Genomic DNA, 21,225 nt, shown 5'->3' with positions numbered 1-21,225 from the left:
CTTGCTTTTCTTTGAAATAATGTCATGGGATCTTTTACATTTACCCGAGAGGGAAGATGAGACCTTAAATAAATAAAGCATTGAGGGCTGTAGCTGGTAAAGGTTTCCTTGTCCATAGATCCAAATCTCCAAGTCTCCAGATCGTTGAAGATCAGATGCATGACCCAAGTGCCAGTGTCCCGCGGAAGTACTGACCCATGTGGGAATAGCCTGGGATGTTTGAACTTCCAATGGGCAATTTGCCTGCTCTGACTTCAGAGAGATCTGATGTACGTAGCTGGATAGTTACCCAGGAAATGTTAGACAGATTAAAATCTAGTCTAACATCTGGGTAACTATAGAACTGACCCCCTTAATTACTCACACTGAGTCCCGAGCTACCTGACTACCCACCTAGCCATCCCACATTCATTCACTAACATTCACACTGGACATTTAAACTGACCAAACAGCAGCTAGTGCCAATAAGCGGCAGGATGGCACTGCTGCCTCACAGCTCCAGGGACTCGGGTGACTGTGTGGAGTTTGCAGGTTCTCCCCATGTCTGCGTGGGTTTCTTCCGGGTGCTCCAGTTTCCTCCCACAGTCCAAAGATGTGCGGGTTAGGTTGATTGGCCATGATAAATTGCCCCTTAGTGTCAGAGAGATTTGCAGAGTAAATACATGGGGTTACAGGGATAGGGCCTGGGTGGGATTGTGGGTGGTGCAGACTTGATGGGCCAAATGGCCTCCTTCTGCACTGTAGAGGTTCTATGATTAAAAAGAGGCATGTCCAGTCTTCCCCAACTCTACTGAAATCCAAAGTATTCCTCTGAAGGATGCTGTGCTCTGCATTTCTGGGAAGGCCAAGCTGGAAAGAGCAGGCAGGAAATTAAGAGCAGCGTTGAGCTGGGAGAAAGTTCAATTGGAGCGGCAACTCGATGATTTGATTTCCACTCCGCAGATGATTCAGGTCATACTGTCCCCGATGACTTTCAGGATCACTCCCTTCCGACTGTATCCCACTGTGCTGCCGCCTCCAGGGATCTTGTCCTGCTGCTGGGACAAGACACACTCAGGAATGGCAATGAAGGCGTCTGGAACTATTTGGTGAATTTGACTGTCGGGCTCTGGCTTTACCAGCCTGTTTGACAGCTCTCCCAACTTTGGCACAAATCCCCAGATATTAGTGAGGGGGAGTTTGCAGGGTGGATGGGGTGAGGGCTGTTTGTGATGCCTCAGCTGATGTCGAGTGTTCCTTCTTTTCTGTAGTAGCTTGTTACCACTGATTGGCTTAGTAGGCTATTTCAGAGAGCAGTTAAGAATCAACCTCATTCCTGTGATTCTGGAGTAATGTGCAACCCAGGCTGGATCAGGATATTAATGAACCGGATGGGTTTTCAATGACAATTTGGTAATTTGATGGGCACTGTGATTTATTAATTGATTGAATTTAAATTCTACTAGCTGCCATGCTGGAATCTGAACTGGTGTATCTGGAGCATCATTGTAATATCTTTGGAGGTGACTCATTGTGGCTTCAAGTTATGAAGGGTTTATTATCAATAATATTTATTTGTGTACAAGCAATGGGCTATAGAACTGCAATACACGTCTTTTCCCTTCTCCTCCCTGGCTCCAACTGAGGGTCCACTCCATCCCGGGGCACCTTGCACCTGATTGGCTTGGCTTCCCACACTGCCTCTCCATAGGGTCAGACCTGATCACGTGGCCTCAGGGATCGCCCCCTTAAAGGGGCCACGCTACCACAATTATTTCCTGGATTACTAGTCCAGTAACATGATTGTTATCACTCCCTATAATATTGATCATGTGACTCAAGTGCAAAATAAAACTGTAAGCAGTTCAAATTGCTTTTGTTTGCCAAAATACAAGACAAATATTTCAAAATCACTGCAAGTTCTAATCTCCCTATCTTGCCACTGGATCTCTTTCATAATTCTCAATGCAATTCTTGCCAACCCGCCATTAACAAACTAGTTCTCAAGGCTTCTCCTCACTATAGCTCTTGTATTTTTCCACGAGTGATATGCACATTAGTAACCTCATTTAGAAATGCAGGTACTTGGAAAACTTTTTATAGCATTCACTTTGAACGGTAGCTGGACAGACATTACTGTAAAAGGAATTCACTAACTATTCAAATCACTTCAATCCATCAACTATTTTTCTCCCACAGCATTTCTTCAGCCAAAGAAATTCCAAATACGTCCATAAAATACAGACGCAAAGACAATAAGACCATAAGACACAGGAGCAGAATTAGGCCACTCGGCTTATCGAGTCTGCTCCGTCATTCAATCATGGCTGATATTTTTCTCATCCACAATCTCCTGCTTTTTCCCCATAACCCCTGACCCCCTTATCAATCAAGAACCTACCTATCTCTGTCTTAAAGACACTCAATGGCCTGGCCACCACAGCCTTCTGTGGCAAAGAGTTCCACAGATTCACCACTCTCTGGCTGGAGAAATTCCTCCTCATCTCTGTTTTAAAGGATCATCCCTTTAGCCTGAAGTTGTGCCCTCTGGTTCTAGTTTTTCCTACTAGTGGAAACATCCTCTCCACGCCCACTCTATCCAGGCCTCATAGTATCCTGTAAGTTTCAATAAGATCCCCCCTCATCCTTCTAAACTCCAACGCGTACAGACCCAGAGTCCTCGACCGTTCCTCATACGACAAGCTCTTCATTCCAGGGATCATTCTTGTGAACCTCCTCTGGACCCTTTCCAAGGCAGCTTATGGAGCCCAAAATTGCTCACAATACTCCAAATAGGGTCTGACCAGAGCCTTATACAGCCTCAGAAGCACATTCCTATTCTAGCCCTCTCGACATGAATGCTAACATTGCATTTGCCTTCCTAACTGCCAACTGAACCTGCACGTTAACCTTAGGAGAATTTTGAATAAGAACTCCCAATTCCCTTTGTGTTTCTGATTTCCTAAGCATTTTCCCATTTAGAAAATAATCTATGCCTCCATTCCTCCTTCCAAAGTGCATAACCTTACACTTTTCCACATTGTATTCTATCTGCCACTTCTTTGTCAACTCTCCTAACCTGTCCAAATCCTTCTGCAGCCCCCCTGCTTCCTCAATACTACCTGTCCCTCTACATATCTTTGTATCACCTGCAAACTTAGCAACAGTGCCTTCAGTTCCTTCCTCCAAATCGTATATTGTATGTTGTGAAAAGTTGTGGTCCCAGCACTGACCCCTGAGACACACCAGTCGTCACCGGCTGCCATCCTGAAAAAGACCCCTTTATCCCCACTCTCTGCCTTCTGCCAGTCAGCCAATCCTCTATCCATGCCAGGATCTTACCCTTAACACTATGGGCTTTTAACTTATTTAACAGTTTCCTATGCAGCACCTTGCCAAAGGCCCTCTGGAAATCTAAATAAATCACATCCACAGGCTCTTCTTTATCTAACTTCCTTGTTACCTCCTCAAAGAACGCTAACAGATTTGTCAGACATGAACTCCCCTTGACAAAGCCGTGCTGACTCAGTCCTACTTTATCATGCACTTCCAAGTACTCTGCAATCTCATCTTTAATAATGGACTCTAAAATCTTGCCAATGACCGAAGTCAGGCTAACTGGCCTATAATTTCCCATCTGCTGCCTCCCTCCCTTCTTAAACAGAGTGTTACATTAGCTACTTTCCAGTCCTCTGGTACCCTCCTGCCTCCAGTGATTCCTGAAAGATTACCACCAATGCCTCCACAATTTCCTCAGCTATCTCTTTTCGAACCCTAGAGTGTAGTCCATCTGGTCCAGGTGATTTATCCACCTTCAAACCTTCTCCTTAGTGATGGCCATTACACTCACCTGTGCCCCCTGACGCTCCTGGAGCTCTGTCATCCCACTGGTGTCTTTCACCGTGAAGATTGATGCAAAGTAACTATTCAGTTCCTCTGCCATTTCTTTGTTTCCTATTATTACTTCTCCAGCCTCATTTTCCAGTGGTCTAATGGCTATTTTTGCCTCTCTCTTATCTTTTATAAAAAAAACTCTTCCTATCTTTTTTCATATTACTAGCTTACACTCATATTTCATCTTCTCCCCCCTTATTGCTTTTTTAGTTGTCCTCTGCTTGCTTTTAAAGGCTACCCAATCCTCTGGCTTCCCACTAATCCTTGCCACTTTGTCTGCTTCTTCTTTTGCTTTTATGCTGTCCTTGACTTCCCTCGTCAGCCATGGATGCCTCGTCCTCCCCTTAGCATGTTTCCTCCTCCTTGGGATGAATTTCTGTTGTGCCTCCCCAAAACTCCTGCCATTGCTGTTCCCCTAGTCTTCCCTGCTAGGCTCCCTTTCCAATCAACTCTGGCCAGCTCCTCCCTCACGTCTTTGTAGTTACCTTTATTTAATTGTAATACAGCTTTGACAAAGGGTCGTCTGGACTCAAAATGTCAGCTCTTTTCTCTCCTTACAGATGCTGCCAGACCTGCTGAGATTTTCCAGCATTTTCTCTTTTGGTTTCAGATTCCAGCATCCGCAGTAATTTGCTTTTATCCAGTGTAATACTGTTACATCTGATTCCAGCTTCTCTTTCTCAAACTGCAGGGTAAACTCTATCATATTGTGGTCACAGCTCCCTCAGGGTTCCTTCACCATAAGTTCCCTAATCAAGTCTGCCTCATTACACATCACCAAATCCAGAATTGTCTGTTCCCTTGTAGGCTCTGTCACAAGCTGCTCCAAAAAATCATCTTAGACATTCCACAAATTCCTTTTCTTGGTATCCACTACCTACCTGAATTTCCCAGTCCACCTGCATATTGAAGTCCCCCATGATTATTGTAATATTGCCTTGTTTATATGCAAAAGCTCAAAGGAAACAAATGTTCAAAAGCTGAAATTTTAGTTCATTTTATGTTATGTGTATAACTATTAAAATGGCTCATGGGTCCCGATGTTCCATTTCAAAATACACTAAACATTTGGTGTCAATGTCTAATCATTGCATGGGTGTCCACATTTACCTAGAATATCAGTTATCTATTTAAGTGGTTCTACGGGCATGTGTAAGGTTAAAGTCTATATGCTGAATATTTAGGCCCCCATGGACACAGAGGCAGTGATTTCATAAGAATCTTAATCTGGGAAATAAGAAACATTGACAAGTTGTGCATTCCTCTGGAAAAATATAATTTAAAAAGCCCAATTAAAAATATCAGTAATGAAATTCAACATCATTGTGAAAGTACAGAAATGTTGGTTTTAAATTCTATTATTTAAAAGCTCAATATGATTACCCTATTTTGATTATTGCATTTGATTATAGGCATATTCAATGCCTGCATATGTGCAAAGGCCCAAAATAGCATTGCAAACACAAAGGAATAAATCCTGCAAGGTAATCACAGGAAGCTATCATTGCCTAATTGCAACTAATAAAAAGAATTGCATATATTTGGCAGAAATAAAAATTCAATCTTTGACTAAACTATTGAAGTTGCAAGTCAGTGAATTTTCAGTGAATTTAGGAGAATAAAGTGCCATGCTCTATCGCATTTAGCAAATGATCGCAAAGGCAATAAGATGACATCTGGAGGAATGTCAGGAGTTACAGAGGGACATAGATAGGCTGCAAGACTGGGCGGACAAGTGGCAGATGGACTTCAACCCAGATAAATGCGTCGTGGTCCATTTTGGTAGGTCAAATGGGATGAAGGAGTACAATATAAAGGGAAAGACTCTTAGTACTGTAGAGGATCAGAAGGACTTTTGGGTCTGGGTGCATAGGACTCTGAAATCGGCCCCGCAGGTGGAGGAGGTGGCTAAGAAGGCGTATGATGGGCTGGCCTTTATCAATCAAGGGATTGAGTTTAGGAGTCTGGGGATAATGATGCAGCTATATAAGACCCTCGTCAGACCCCACTTGGAGTACTGTGCTCAGTTCTGGTCGCCTCACGATAGGAAGGATGTGGAAAAGATTGAAAGGGTGCAGAGGAGATTTACAAGGATGTTGCCTGGATTGAGTGGCATGCCTTATGAGGATAGGCTGAGGGAGCTCGGTCTTTTCTCCTTGGAGAGACGAAGGATGAGAGGAGACCTAATAGAGGTGTATAAGATGTTGAGAGGCATAGATCGGGTGGACTCTCAGAGGCTTTTTCCCAGGGTGGAAATGTCTGCAACGAGAGGACACAGGTTTAGGGTGCTGGGGGGTAGGTACAGGGGAGATGTTAGGGGTAAGTTTTTCACACAGAGGGTGGTGGGCGAGTGGAATCGGCTACCGCCAGTGGTAGTGGAGGCGAACTCAATAGGGTCTTTTAAGAGACTCCTGGATGAGTGAATGGAGCGTAATAGGATGGGCGGTTATAGGTAGGTCTAGAAGGTAGGGATGTGTTCGGCACAACTTGTGGGCCGAAGGGCCTGTTTGTGCTGTAGTTTTTCTATGTTTCTATGTTTCTATGTGGCTCAGTGGCTGTGGAAAGGTGAGCTACATGATTTCAAAGTGAATTACATCCTGTATAACGCAGGAGACCAAGATGCAGAATTGCTGTGCCCAACACGGTGCACTTACCTGGTTACGTTTTCTGATGCAATATCCAGAAGTCATTCAGAGCAGAGAGCAGTGAAGAGAATCAGTGCAGAAGACAAGCCCTCTTTATTCGGCACTAGGTAGATCGGGTATCCTTAAAAAGTCCGGTATTAAAGTCCGTCATTGGTGAATGGATGAGTAACGTAGGTAAATGGGTTATGGGGTAGGCGAGTGAGATGGGTAGTTAGGGAGTTGGTCTGGTCAGTTCAATGACGGTGGTTAGCCAGGTTAGGTTGAGGTGGGTGGGTTTACTCAGATTGGGTCAGATCAGAAGGTGGGGGGCAGTGTGACTGGGGATTAGTTGTGAGTTATCTAGATGTTAGACTAGATTATAATCTGTCCAATATTTCCTGGGTATTTATTCAGGTAAGTACCACATATCTTTTCCAAATCTTTAACTCAATCATGGAGGGTTCTGGGGATCAGGAGAATTACCCATTGGAAGTTTAAGCTTCCCAGGCAATTCCCACCTGAATCCACACGTCAGAAATTCCACAGAGTCCCGACACCTAGTTGTATGTCTGGTCTCCGACAACCTGGGGACCAGGAGATTTGGCCCAATGTTTCAAAAAAGGAGAATCTCATGCTTTCAAAACATTGAAGATGCATTGACTGGAGTGGAAGTCTACAACAATGTGTACACTCTCATTCACAGAATTCTCTCCTGGTGGTTAATAATGAAATTCACATTCCCCAGTGTAACTCTGATGCTACTAACTATGTTTCACACTCTGCCCCTATCAAACTCACACCAGTAACAGTAATCCCTGTAATATCCTGAGCCTATAGTATAATAGTAAACAGCTGGTACAATCATAAAACAAAATGAAAACATTCTAAACAAGACATGAAGTATAATATTTCATACTCATCAACAGCATCAATTTTACAGCCGTGGAAACCAAATATCCTTCAAATATGTTAAAACAATCTCAAAGAGGACATAGAAATGTGTAAATATAATCTAGAAGAAGCTCAGATCTTGCCCAGATGTAACATATTCCAACAAAGGAAAGAAAACTTCAATAAATTGATACCTTTGCTGGTCATCCCAAATCACCCTTAACTCTTATAATCTTGAGGAATCCCCTCACTATTTTATCACTGCTTTCTCATGTACTATTGAATCCCTCATTCCCTGTTTCCTGTGTATTACTGAATCCCTCATTCCCTGTTTCCGGTGTTAACCTTGTAAGACCATCAAAGTGAAGTCACGAACACATTAGACATTTACAGTAAAAGAGGGCAATGATTAAAGTTTCAAAATAAATTATTCTGAAGGACGTCTTAGTTCAAAGCTAAATCTGAAAGCCTCGCATAACAGAAAGTAAGTTGCTTTCTGCAGCAAAGTGCAGTGTCACACATCAGTGGGACAAACATCTGTTCTGTGATTTACCACACCGTGAGCTTAGCAATGGGAAGACCATCAGAGCAAAATGTCGATAAGATTCTGCTTATGTGCTCCTCTAAGTCTAGTGAGACATTAGTGGAAGCCTTGAATTCAAGTCACTTAGATCTTGAATTACATTTTTAAAATATGGACGTATAGCAGATAACCATCTCACAAACTATCGAATGATATCAAGAAAATATAAACATCTTCAATAAACTAAGGAGCATAGAGAGACCTCTTTAGAAAACCAATACAGTATCTTGTAGTGTGTAAATTGTGCAAAGTCATATCCTGCTTTGAAACCTCCCTCACTGGGTCTGCACATCAGCAATTCAGAATGGACAGAAAGCTTGAGAAACTCATCTCCAGATTTCCACTTATGTATTCCTGGTGGAAGATGTTCTTTGCTCAGAGTAAAATTTTGCAAAGTAAAGTTCATTAATGTTTAGTAAACCACACAATAAGATCAGAGAGCCCACTGAAGCAAGCTTCAATAGGCTAAAGAGGAAAATGCAGTCCACTAGCCTCAATCACCTGAAAGATGCATTCTCTGCATTAATTAAAATCAGACAAGTCAAGATACATCACCAAGCCCACCTGAGCCACAGCAATGACACAGGTCAAGGTTCGTACAAGTCCCAAGGCAAGAAGAAAGGTAGCAACTAAAAGTATAACATTCAATTGAAGCAGTTTATATTACATCGTGTGTGCATGAAGAACACATTATATTGGTTGACTTTTAACAGCTTTGATGACTATTACTTTTGCTCTAGCCAAACCTAAGAAGCATCAGCTGCCATGATTATCTGAATCGTGATTAACTATTTCATACCAGATGCAGTCACTGCCCCGTAATTTTGTTCCATCCATTTAGTTTTCACTGGTTGAGGGAACCTAAAATGCTATCTATTCTTACCCTTGCTGCCCTTTTCAAGTAACAGGTACCACCATTCTGCTGCTGCTCCTAAATTCTGCCACTGGGTCCCTTGCAACATTGCAGCAACACCTAGTGGCAGAGATTAGGTCTACTGTCATGAACCATTTATGCTGCTTCTGTCTAAAAATAGCTAGTCCCGAGCCTCAGATCAATGGCATTTTGACTCCTGTCATCTTAAGACCATTGCCAACATATGCGGTACTCACATACTTCAAGCAGCTGGCATTGCCATCATAGCAATATGATGAAGAACTTTCTAATGCATCCCTTTGGGCTTCCAATGCAGCACCGGCACTTTGAATGTCGACAGATTAGTAGTGAAACCTAATAAAGGAACGTGCATACTGTCAATGTCATTTTCAACTAACATCTTACCCTACCATTGCACTATGATATTACCGTCTTGGAGTGGAAAGTTTTAAAGTATTTTCAGATAATTATACATGTACAGTTTTTGTAGAAATGCAACTAACTTAATCTGTACATTCATATTTGAAATGGTTTCATTATGAACAAAATCAACTTCTTAATAACCCGCTGCATATTACAACGCTGAGGTCATAATCAATAATTCTGTTGAAATGAAATAATATTCAAAGTTGAAAGTTTTACATAATAGGGATTTTTAACCTGTTGTGAAAACCATGGTTTAATTCTATTAAATTTTAAATATCTCTAATTGCTGATACTAGCAGATCTAGATGTTCAGTTAGGATTTATCATTGAGATAGCAGCATGAAATATGTCACCTTCCAATTCTTCAGGCCCACTAAATTCAAAGAAATCCAACAAGTGACTGAGAAAGTGAATGCAGTGTCTTGCTGCAAATACTGCAACCATCAGCTTTCATCATTGAATCATAAAGTGATTTACAGCACAGGAGAAGGCCATCTGAGCCTTCATGTTTATGCCAGTTCTTCACGAGAGCAACCCAGTAGGCAAGTCGATAAATTAATCTTAGAGTTCTTAATATTGGTCCTGATGACATTTCTGCCTGATTGAACTACTTAATATATGATGTGATTATGCCGCTGTTTGTTAACAAGATGAGACTTCTGATTATTTTTGTTATGCAGATTCCAAGCCTGCACTTGCCAGTAGCACACCCGTGAGGCTAGCTTTAACTGACCACCTCCATGTTCGCCATCCAATTAAGGATGGCAGGTGGGCATCAACATTGGAGCCCAGTAAGAGTGCCTATAACACTGGAAACCCACTGGTAGAGGTGGGCACTACTGAGGTAGCAGAGATGAGTGTAAGCACAGTGGACAAGGGTGCTTCAAAATGCTTCAAAGCATTAAAAAAATGCCCAGAGCTGTTAGTGACAGGACTGGCTTTGGCTGCAGCTGTGGCCGTGAGGGGAGGTTTTATTGGCCCTCCAACCTCCCACCTGGACGTCGCTTCCAAATCATTGCCCGGACTCAATGGGTTCCCTCGACATGGGAAAATTACCCCTTAGTGGGACCTTAATTGACCTAATTGATTTTCCGCCTCTGATTCTCATGATTGATCTTCCCTGGGAAACTTGTGTTCTGAAGGGGATTCCTGCAACTTTCCCAGCACCCTGCCTCCAAAGCTGCATCCACCCTCTCTCTCCCCCCAACACCGCCCCCCCCCCCCTCCCCAACAAATATTTCTGGAGAGCTCCGTGCTTTCTATCGGTAATGTACCACTGTGACAAAGAAAATCAATCCAACTGTTCATTAGTTTAGAACTGTATTAATGAAGTGATTCATGTGTTTGATCTTAAACCACTGTAATGTGCTCAACCTTCGACTATGAGATGGCTTGTGTAGTCCAAAGATGTGCCGGTTAGGTGGAGTGGCCATGCTAAATTGCAGCTTAGTGTCCCAAGATGTGTAGGTTAGGGGGATTGGCGATGTAAATTGTGTGGCATTACAGAGATAGGCAAGATGCTCTATCGGAGAGTAGGTGCAGACTCAACAGGGCTGAAAGGCCTCCTTCTCCACAATAGGGATTCTATGGATGGAGTAAAGGGATGGTTACAGTTTGGACATCCTTAATATAAACCAATGGCATCAATTGCAATCTAACGCAATACAAAAAATAAAACCTCTTTATTGTTAGGCAGTGGTAAGTTATCATTTTTAAACGCTACCATGTGATTTAAAAACTTTATCTAAGCTCAGGCATCATTCTCAAAATATAACAATCTGAAATCCGTAACTTTATTACCACCAGCTTTTTTTTGTATTAAACTGAGTAGATCAGGCATACAACATAACCAGGAGGTTCAAATAAATTAATAAAGAATGAATATTTTCCTATCTTCCCAGCTCTTACTGCCCCAGGAATTGAATATTTTAAATAATTCCCTCTAATCTTCCAATGTTTATTTGAGCCTAAACATCCATTCTACCTACTATATTACACACTGTAGCCACAGCGTACCTATGTATATGATATACTGCAGCAAATTCCTAAGGCTTCTGTAGCAGCATTTCTGTTATCCATGATGTCCACCATCCAAAGGTACTAAATCCATTGACCTCCAATCTCCCTCTGCCCCAGGAATCAGCCTCTGACCTCTCTTCACATTCAGCATCCTCAGGCAATTTCTTGGCCAACTTCCTTGTCTGAATTTCTCATTTCCTCACAGGATTGCTGTTGTGAAACACTTGAAACTCTTCCAAACGAGTGGCATTTCTCCTACCTGGGGAGCCGCCATTCATCCAAGACTGACATTGATGCAGAGATCCAACATCGTATCCAATCTAAGAGTGCTGCCTTAATGTTTGTAAGTGGGACCAGCTTCTAACCTCTAGCCTATTCTGAACCCATCCACATCCATATTCGCTGCCTCCTAATCTCTATTCCTCCCATCTATCCAGCCTTGTCCCATGAACCGACCCTATAATTGTTCATGTCAACATTCCTGTTCTCCTCCCTGAATCCTTCAATTTTAATGTCCTTCTCCCATTTTCCAACCTGACCCATTCCCTTCTCAAGGCCACATCATGAAATCTTACTTTTAAGGATCACCCCATCAGACTGATCTCCTCCCCAGGCCCATCTCAGTCACATCCTTCCCATTTTGAGTTACCCCTCCCTTCACAGTCGAGTCCTGCTACTGTTTCACCTTCTATTCTCCCCATACCTGCCAACATTTCACCATCCCCTCTCGTTTTCCCCCCACCCTGCCTCTGTCTCACCTTTCCCCCTGATCTTCCCTACCATTACTCCCTAGCCAATCCTGCCTCCCTCTCAGCCCTCCCCAGTGTTCCTGGCTCCAGTGCCCAGAATTGGTTTACTAGTGCAACAGGCACCCGACATGCAACAGTAAAGGAATGCAAAAGCAACATCTACGGACTTCCAAGTCATGGATGAAGTGAGGTTTGTCAGGTACCCGTCACTTATATACAGATGTAAATTAAGCCATTCCAATTCTCCATTGGCAAGACATTCAATTTGGAGGGAAATATAATTCAGGCAAGTGGATCTTTTAATGAGCATTCAGGAGATGCAAATGAAAACAAATCTGCTTCCCAACATAGACCAGCAGGAAAGGTGACCCACCTGTAATCTGCCTTCAAACTCAGGAGAACACAGTTCCAACTGACCATTTTGTTTAGTTTCCCCCAACCTGCTGTGATTCCCAGCACTAGTGGGAACAGAAACTTCTACCTGATGATAGAAAAACTGGGCAGAGATTCAAGAGATGACAGGATATTCAAAGGGCAAAAACAGGAACTGCTGGAAAATCTCAGCAGGATTGACAGTATTTGTGGAGAGAGAACAGAGTTAACGTTGAGACTGGATGACCCTTCAAGGACTTGAGAGGAAAGAAGATTGATAGATAGGGGTAATTGCAAGGATAGAGTTGGGCTTTTTGAGGAGAGGGATGATCACTTGAAATGGAGGGGTCATTACCTGGAGGGGGGAAGCCGTTGACAACATCAGTGGGCCAAGAAGGCAGGTTGGGTGTTCAACCATTTGCAATACAGCTGAGGGAGCAAGAGCTGGGTTTCCTGGATAAGATGAGCTCAGAGAGAGCAGGATGGCAGGTAGGAAACAAACTAGAGAAAGATGAAAGTTCAGGGCTAAGGCAGCGGGGAACATTAGGGGAAGTTTAGCTCAGTGGGCATATAATTTAAAATACAGAAATAACATTAGTTCCCTGCCAGTCCTCTGATTTACTTTTATATTTATACAGATGTATATTAATATCTATGCTGTCTTGAGGCTGTATGGATTCAATTCATCTGAATTTAGTATTTTATCCTCTGGTGTGTCAATTATCTCTCTTCTTCGTATCTTAAATGTTTTGAAATCCTTTTTGATCTCTTCCTCTAGTATCAGATCATATCCACCCTGTTAGTTTCCCTGGTAAAAATGGGGGCAAAGTCACCCTTCAATATTTCTGCTTTTAACTGTCACTGATCATGTCTCTACCTTCACTTTCCTTTGGGTATACGTCTCCACTGCATATTTTATGATTTAACTATATATTCTTTGATGATTTTGTTTTATAATTCCTCTTTAGCTTCCTAATTTTTAATTTTAAAATTTCGTTTCTAGCTGTTTGTATTTTTCCCGTCATCCTTCTTTCATTATCTATAGACTTGCCTTTTGCCTTCAATTCAACTTTTCTCTCTTTGGGGTATTTCTAATAATCCAAAACATTGTCGTTGGCTGGTTTGTTCTCGGTTTCCAGCGGAATCTATTTATCCTTAACTCTATTAACATCACAGAGATATGGTAACATTATACTGCACAGAAGTCCACAGAACTCCAACATACCTATGTTAGCTCTTTAAAGGAGCCATTCAGTTAGCCTCATTGCCCTGCACTTTTCCACTAGCCGTGTAACTTTTGCTTCTGCTCCAGGTTTTTAAAGGAAGGTAAATGAGGTGGATTTTCTGAGGCATAAACATTCCAGTGGTCAGCTTTTCATTGCCAAATGATCATCTTCAGAAATTTCCTGTGAATAAGACACTGGACTGGGTTTGCCCAGCTCATCCTTTGGGGATTGTCGCCTTTTCAAAAATATACTAGTTATTTATTAAGAAATGGGAAAAGATGAAATTCACTCTACAAATTGTCAAGATTTACAAAAGAAATCCGTACAACTGGAAGTATCAGACCCTAACTAAAATCACCAAACTATTGTTCGAAGATTATTTCTGGAGCTTCTGGCTGTTAGAATCATAGAATCCTACAGTGCAGAAGGAAGACATTCGGCCCATCAAGTCTGCACCGATCACAATCCCACCCAAGCCCTATCCCGTAACCCCACGTATTTATCCTGCTGATCCCCCAGACACTAAGGGGCAATTTAGCATGGCCAATCAAACAAACCGCAAATCTTGGTGCTGTGAGCTAGCAGTGCTAACCACTGTGTCTCCGTGCTGCCCAAACTGATCAATTTTTTAAAAATCCCATTGTTACTCTATTTTTGTGTCTTTTTTTTTGTATACATTCCTAGTTCCATTCCAGGTAATGACCCCTCCATTCCAATCTATTACTTGGATCTCTATCTTAATTACATTTCCCTCAATCACTATATAGCTATAAGTGTCAACAGATCAATCAACTGTTGCAGTCACACCCTGTGGAAAAAGTGCCCCATTTTACATCTCTAGAAACCTACACACTGTGCATTAAACGTCACATGATAATGACTAGAAAACAAACTAAAAATAAATCAGGTTTCTTCATGCATTCGAGAGAAAATCATTTCCAAAAATTAAAGGAGGATCGAGATTTTAGCATTACGAGATCAAATCGTTATTCCTTTTATACTTAACGAGCTACTCTTTAATGACACAAAAACAAACATTTAAAATTCTACCAGATACAGTGCAACTCTCTGCAAAGCTTGCACAATCCAAACAGGAAGCAGAACCATTCCCTAAATTAAAACAACAAATAGGAGCAGATCAATTAAAATGTTGAGAAGAAAAATACAAAAAGCTATAAAGTTTTGATACTAATTATTTGGGTCATTTGTAACAAGTAGTTTAAATTATCTTTAACTGAACCGTAGGGGAACGCTTCCAGCTCATTTATCACTGAATCCTGCATTTATAAATGATTTACAAAGGTAGACTGATAACCAAAATATTCAAAATGTCATTTGCAGTCAACTTCTCCAAACACGCAATAATAATTGAAAATGGCAGTAGGAAAAGTGTGGGACCAGTCACTGTATTCAAAATCATTCACTGTGGCTTTAAGAGTTTGGGCCAGATTTCAGTGCAGTCTTGTGATTTGACCAGATGCCTTCACTCTGGCACTCAGGGTATTCGTGCAACAGACCTTCACTCACTCTGATGTATTCCTCAACTGTTTCTTCAAATTTTCTTCTTAGGTGCATGTCTGTCTCGAGTCAGGTTTCAGCTGCCTTTAGTTCCAGGTTTAGTTTTTAAATGCCACTATCGTAACACCACACCAATCACCATGTTGTGTTGTGGGTTTGTTTGGTGTCTCAATACTGATATCTTGAGACTTGCATGTTTAAACATGAACCATTTCTTTTTAATCTTTAACTATGTACAGATCCCAGGTGTTGCCAGGTATCTTGCTGCTGCTTCCTTGCAGCATCCTTCCAGAGAGTGTTCAGAGTCTCTTATCATGTGATTCTACACATCATACCATTGGCAGTGCTATTCTCCAGCCCCATGTTAACCCCAGCACTTTGGCATTATATTGGCATGCAGGCACACACATTGAGAAAATGCTAAAACCCATTATTAAGGAGATAGTAGCAGGAAATTTAGATAATCATAATGCAATCAGGCAGCATCAACATAGTTTCATGAAAGGGATATCATGGTTTGAATTTCACCCATGTTGAGCACGCATGGAGGGCTCAGTTGGAAGCAGCCACTGTTTCCGCTTCCACCAAGACTTACAAAAAAATGCAATCTCATGCTGGCTGGTCAGTTAAAGGTTCCCAGCGGGAAGTGCGCCCAGACATTGGAGCAGTGAAGCTGGCAAGGATGGGAGCATAGCAGGCACTGGGTCCAATGGGATCCTGGCTGGAGACGGAATCAGACCATAGAAGACATTGGAGGAGATGCAGGGATCTCACCATAAACCATGGTGGCAGCACAAGGGAGGAGGACAGTGCAGGCACTGAGCTTCCTGGCTTTAAATGATCCTCGTTCTGAAGGGTACTGCAGGACTCCCCTAGAGCAGTCCAGGCAGCGGAACCTCTTTGACAAGGGAGTCAAGAATTATGGGGGGTAGATAGGAGAATGGAAGCAAGACCAGATCAGCCATGACTTTACGGGGACTGTCAGAGTTGTCTCAAGGGGTTGAACGGTCCATTGTTGCTTCTACTTCTGATGCTTCATGTTCTCTTGAGAGACTTCTGAGAAGTTGTGCAGCCCCTCCCACAGTCCTTGAGCTATTCTCAGACAGCACACTCCACACCTTCAGTAAAAGGTGGATGCATGGAGCTCCACATATAGGGCAGGATTTTACAGCCCCATCACAGGGCTGGAAAATGCAGCAAGCCGATAAAAGGTCCACTGACTTTGCAAAACCGGAAAATCCTGCTGGCTGGAGGGACCAGAAAATTCCACCTATATTCCTCCACAATTTGCTTTCAATCAGTTTAAGTGCTAAATTTTCCTGTGTCTATTTTAGCACCTCCAGACAAACCCAAAATCATGATAATCAGCAACTGGAAATCGTGTGCAACACCCCATTTAACACAATTTGGCCCTTTCGTCAAAATAACTCTTCATCTCTTCTGCACACCCGCTTACACATGAGGAACTTGGAAAAGTTTAACAGTGAAACTTTCTCCACAGTTTCCAGTGCAGTGATTCATCCACAGTTGAAACAACGACTTCAAACTGGTCTTTCCATTTGGATCATCAGAATCTTGCATCTGTGACTTGTCCCCTGTAATTACTGTTCTATCCAATTTCTGGAACAGACTTGTATTTCCAGGAAGATTTGTCTTCTATATGCCCCTGTAAAACCAGATCCAGAAATCTACTGGCAATTTACAGAAATAAATTTTTTAAGCATATATAACAGCAATAGCCAGTTCCGTGAATCCACATCAGAACAAAAAGGCAGTTTAAATGTTTCTTAGAGATCATAACATCCTTCAAGAGGAAAGTAATAAGTTTTCAAACTTATAACAATCCTCTCAAATTTCTAACATTTTCTTTCTACAAAATACATTAAAAATGTTATAAATCACTATTTTCCCTTCCCCCATTATATTCTGTACAAGCTGCACCATGTCTAAGCCATCACAAAAGTATTAAATGTATCCCATGACATTACACTAGGCTGTGCTTATTATGGCCAGTCAACTGAACATAAAGAATAGGGGCAGGAACAGGCCATTTGGCCCTTCAAACCTACTCCACCATTCAACCAGATCATTGCTGATCTTCTACCTCAACTTCACCTTCCCGTACTCTCTAAATCCCTTATTACTAAAACATCTATCACCCTCTGTTTTGAATATACTCAAAGACTCAGCACTCACTACACTTTGGAGTAGAGATTTCCAAAAATGTTCAATCCCTTGAGTGAGAAATTTCTCCTCAGCACAGTCCTGAACAGTCAATCCCTTATTCTAAGGCTGTGACCCCTTCTTCTGGATTCTTCAGCCAGGGAAAACATTTTCTCAGCACCTGCCCCACCCTCCAATCAAGCTTCTGTCAGGCCTGTGCTTTGTCAGCTGATGAGGGGTCCTGTGGCGCAGTAGGTAGCGTCCCTAGCTTTGAGCCAGAAGTTCTGGGTTCAAGCCCCACCTCAGGACTAGGTCGCCATGGAAGGTGAATTTGTGGCATGGCCAAACAGATTGATTGTCAACCTACAAATCCTTGTAATATGCCTATATGGCAGGCAGTAAGAGTGAGTGCTGTTGCTGGTCAGTTAGAGCCATATGGAAGCTGCAGCGTAACAGCCTCCCCGTGTTAAAATACTCCACGGGCTCCGTTGCAAGCATCTTCCTCCTTTGAAAGACTGATTGAGACAGAGGGTTAACAAATTAAGATTGGGATAGAGAAATTGTTCCTCTGGAATCTTGAGGAAAACTAACCCTAGATCACTATGAATTGTAGTGAATGTATAAGTGCCTGGGGGAAGGGGGGGATTCTCCTCTCTCACAAGCAGCAGGCAGGATCGCCGCTGCTCCATTGAATTGGGTGAGGGCCAAAGTGGGATTTTTGCTGGGCATCAAACCTATCGTGAGTCTCCCAGCCCATCGCGCTGGCTCCAATCAGTTTCTTGCCCAGGCCTTTCATTAGAGAGGTTCCATTTTGTAGCCTGAATGAGCAGCAGGTGCAGTCTGCCCACTTTGGATCTGCTCTGATTGACAGCTCCAGAGCAGGTCAAACAGTTCATTGTCGATACAATCAGTTCACACTCCAGCAAGCCTCACGTACTTCCTCTTTTCACCAAAGCTGCTTACTCAGCCCCATTCTTTTAACACTGCAGTTTTTGTCTAGTCCCTGAGTCTTCCTAGAAAGCTGCAAGATTTCGAAATGCTTTGTTGCTTTCATACTTTAATACCTTTTAATAGCCTCCTGATTGACAAGTCCAGGCAATTTCACAGCAGGCAGCAGCTTTGTTCAATGTTTGTTTGAAGTACTTCCTCTTTTCTAATCAGTTTCTTTAAACAGGCTTGTGCTTTGATCTGAACACCTAGGCTCACTGTTTGTTTTTGAGAGTGGGTCTTCTTCAACTTTTCAAGCGAGAATAACATACTTGCAATGGAGGTCGCTTTCAGTCATAGAAGAGGCTGGCAGCACTCCCACTGTCAGTGTCACTGCCAGGGAGCAGGGCCTTTGGAGATGCCATATTAGTATGTCTTTCCTGTTGGCGGGAATAGGGTACAGGCCTCTGACTGCAGGGGGCAGTCAGGTCACCCTCATGCCTGCGGATATTGGGTGGGGGGGTGTGACACATTCATTCCAGAGTGGGGGCAGGTAGCCCCTCTGTGAGGGATTGAGGGTGTAGCCCTTGTCAGCAAGGGGGAAATGGGGGGGGTCACCATCACCTTTTAAAGATGGCATTCCAATCTCTGCGAAGCCGGGCTGGCAGGCACATTTTCCGCTTTGGAAATTTTAAACAACAAAAGGAGCACCACTGGGCAAATGCTACCAGTGCCAATGTGAATCACTCTGGGGTTCCCGCTGGTGGCAGCACTTATTTTTTAGGCCCGGTTTACTTAATCTGCCCACATAGGCCAATCAAGCCCCTCATTCCAGAACCAGTCTAGTAAATCTTCATTGAACTCCCTCTCGGGCAGAATATGTTTCTTCAGGTGAAGAGACTGACCAAAACTGCACACAGTTCTCCAGGAGTGACCTCACCAATATAGATGGGATCCGGGTGTCACTGGCAAAGCCAGCATTTGTTGCCCATCCCTAATTGCCCTTGAACTGAGTGGCTTGCTAGGCCGCTTCAGCAGGCAATTTAAAGTCAACCTACATTGCTGAGCATCTGGAGTCACGTAGAGGTCAGACCGGTTAAGGATAGCAGATTTCTAAAGGCATTAGTGAATGAGCATTAGATTCTTTTGAAGACAATCATGATAGTTTCATGGTCAGCCATTAGATTTCAATTCCAGATTTTTTATTGCCATGGTGGGATTTGAACCTATGACCTCAGAGTATTAGTCTGGGTCGCTGGATTATTGCTGAAATGCAATTACTACAACATCAAGATCTCCAGTCTCTCTACAAGACTTACTGTTATACTCCAATCCATTTGCAACCAAAGCTAATGATGCGTGTTATCACACACGAGGCTTGAGATGCTCAAGGAAATAAAGGCTTTTATTTACTATTACAACGAAGCTACCATATATAGTACACAATCCCAGACTGAGGGGTCCCAGACAGAGCAGTGACCTTTATACCTCTCCCAGGAGGCGGAGCCCGACTGGGATGTACCATAATAACTATAATACAGGTGTAACAGCCCAACCCTAACCCCAACAGCAACAAGTAGAACAACCCATCCCTAACCCCAACAGCAACATATATACATACTCGTAGTACTGGCCAGACCCTGGCTCAGTACTACCTAGTGGGAACCAACGATGGTTCACCACAGCTAATATACCATTTCCTTTCCTAATTCCTAACTTTTTGGGATTCATTACTCGGGACAACTTAATTAGTATTTGCAAACATATGTTTTTCATTTTTCTTGTATAAATCATGTATTTCAGAGAATTACTTCTCACTAGCTCTTGGACCATAGTCACACAGCTTTTTGGCAATATAGAAGTGAATCAGTAAATTATGTGAATATTTGCAAGATTAGTGGATTACATTCTAGAGCAGACTACACGAGAGTGGTAGGGAAGAATCAGCCAGGGATTTTTAGTCCAACAGAAAACCAATATTCCAGGGAAGAGTGGTATGTCATATAGAATTACGTTAATTAGAGGTTGGGCAGCCAAACCAATAAAGGGAACAGCTCTAAATCAAACAAAACTGAGGAGGTAAGAATGCTGTAATGCCTGTAGGTCAGATGTTCAAAGGAAGCAAGTGTTTTGGGTCATATTAATCTAACTAAAGAAAAAAGCCACAGCAATTCATAACCAAAGGGAAGACAACCAGAGGATGGACAAGCACAACAGCAAGAACTTGCATTTACAAATCACACCTTTTACAAACTCAGGACTCCATTATAGTTGAGGAAATACTTTAAATGTGTAGCTAGTGATGTACTGAGGGAAATGTGGCACCTAGTTTGCTCACAGCATAGTCCCACATACAAGAATGAGAAATGACTAGATAATGTGTTCCTTGGTTTTAGTTGAGGGAGACACATTGTCTGGGAAATCAGGGAGATTGCCCTTGCTCTTATTCAAATTAGTGCATAGGATCTTCTACATCCATCTGAGGGAGTTTGATTTAACATCTTATCCAAAAGGCACAATCTGTGACAGTGCAACAATCTCCTAGTGCTTAACTGAAGAGTCAATCTAGTACTTGTGTTGCTGGAATAAGATTTGAGTCCACAACCTGCTGAGTCAGAGATAAGAGTGTGATCAAGGAACTAAGGCTGAAGCATCCTGGGTAAGAAGTTAAAATGAAGTTTCATATGTCTGTGCCAATGATTCTAGAGAACACGTATGGCAGCAGTTAAAGTTACAACAGGCTCCCAAATGACACACACACAGCTACACATGCATATGTATCAGGTTGGGGTTCCATTCTGTGATTTCTGGAGATTTAACCCTCCCACTCTCAATCTCCTCCCATCTGTCATGAAAGGGTTAATACCAAACACACAAATCCTATGTTCAATTACTCCCAGCCGCAGCTTCAGATTTAGGTTACCTATTAGTGATGCCAGTCCTCCTGCCTTTGCTTGGGAGTCTCTCAGAATTGCCTACT

The 21,225-nt window shown here is 42.5% G+C and overlaps 1 protein-coding gene across 26 annotated transcripts in view; it reads right to left on the bottom strand.

The window, feature by feature from the left end:
* LOC144495881 (cAMP-regulated phosphoprotein 21-like) overlaps window positions 1–21,225 on the bottom strand; it is a 751,410-nt gene that overhangs the window by 716,100 nt on the left and 14,085 nt on the right. For 10 of the 26 annotated variants that reach the window (XM_078216577.1, XM_078216587.1, XM_078216594.1 and 7 more), the window contains one exon: window positions 9,086–9,199. The exons of 8 other annotated variants lie outside the window; for them this stretch is intronic. The gene's annotated coding sequence lies outside the window, so the exon portion shown is untranslated. Of the gene's footprint in view, window positions 1–9,081; window positions 9,200–16,611; window positions 16,679–21,225 lie in introns of those variants that run through there. 8 more of the 26 variants (XM_078216592.1, XM_078216588.1, XM_078216598.1 and 5 more) reach the window with 2 other exon arrangements.

This window comes from Mustelus asterias, chromosome 7, assembly GCF_964213995.1.
Source record: "Mustelus asterias chromosome 7, sMusAst1.hap1.1, whole genome shotgun sequence".
NCBI lineage: Eukaryota > Metazoa > Chordata > Chondrichthyes > Carcharhiniformes > Triakidae > Mustelus > Mustelus asterias.
This window is presented reverse-complemented; position numbering and strand designations above follow the sequence as displayed.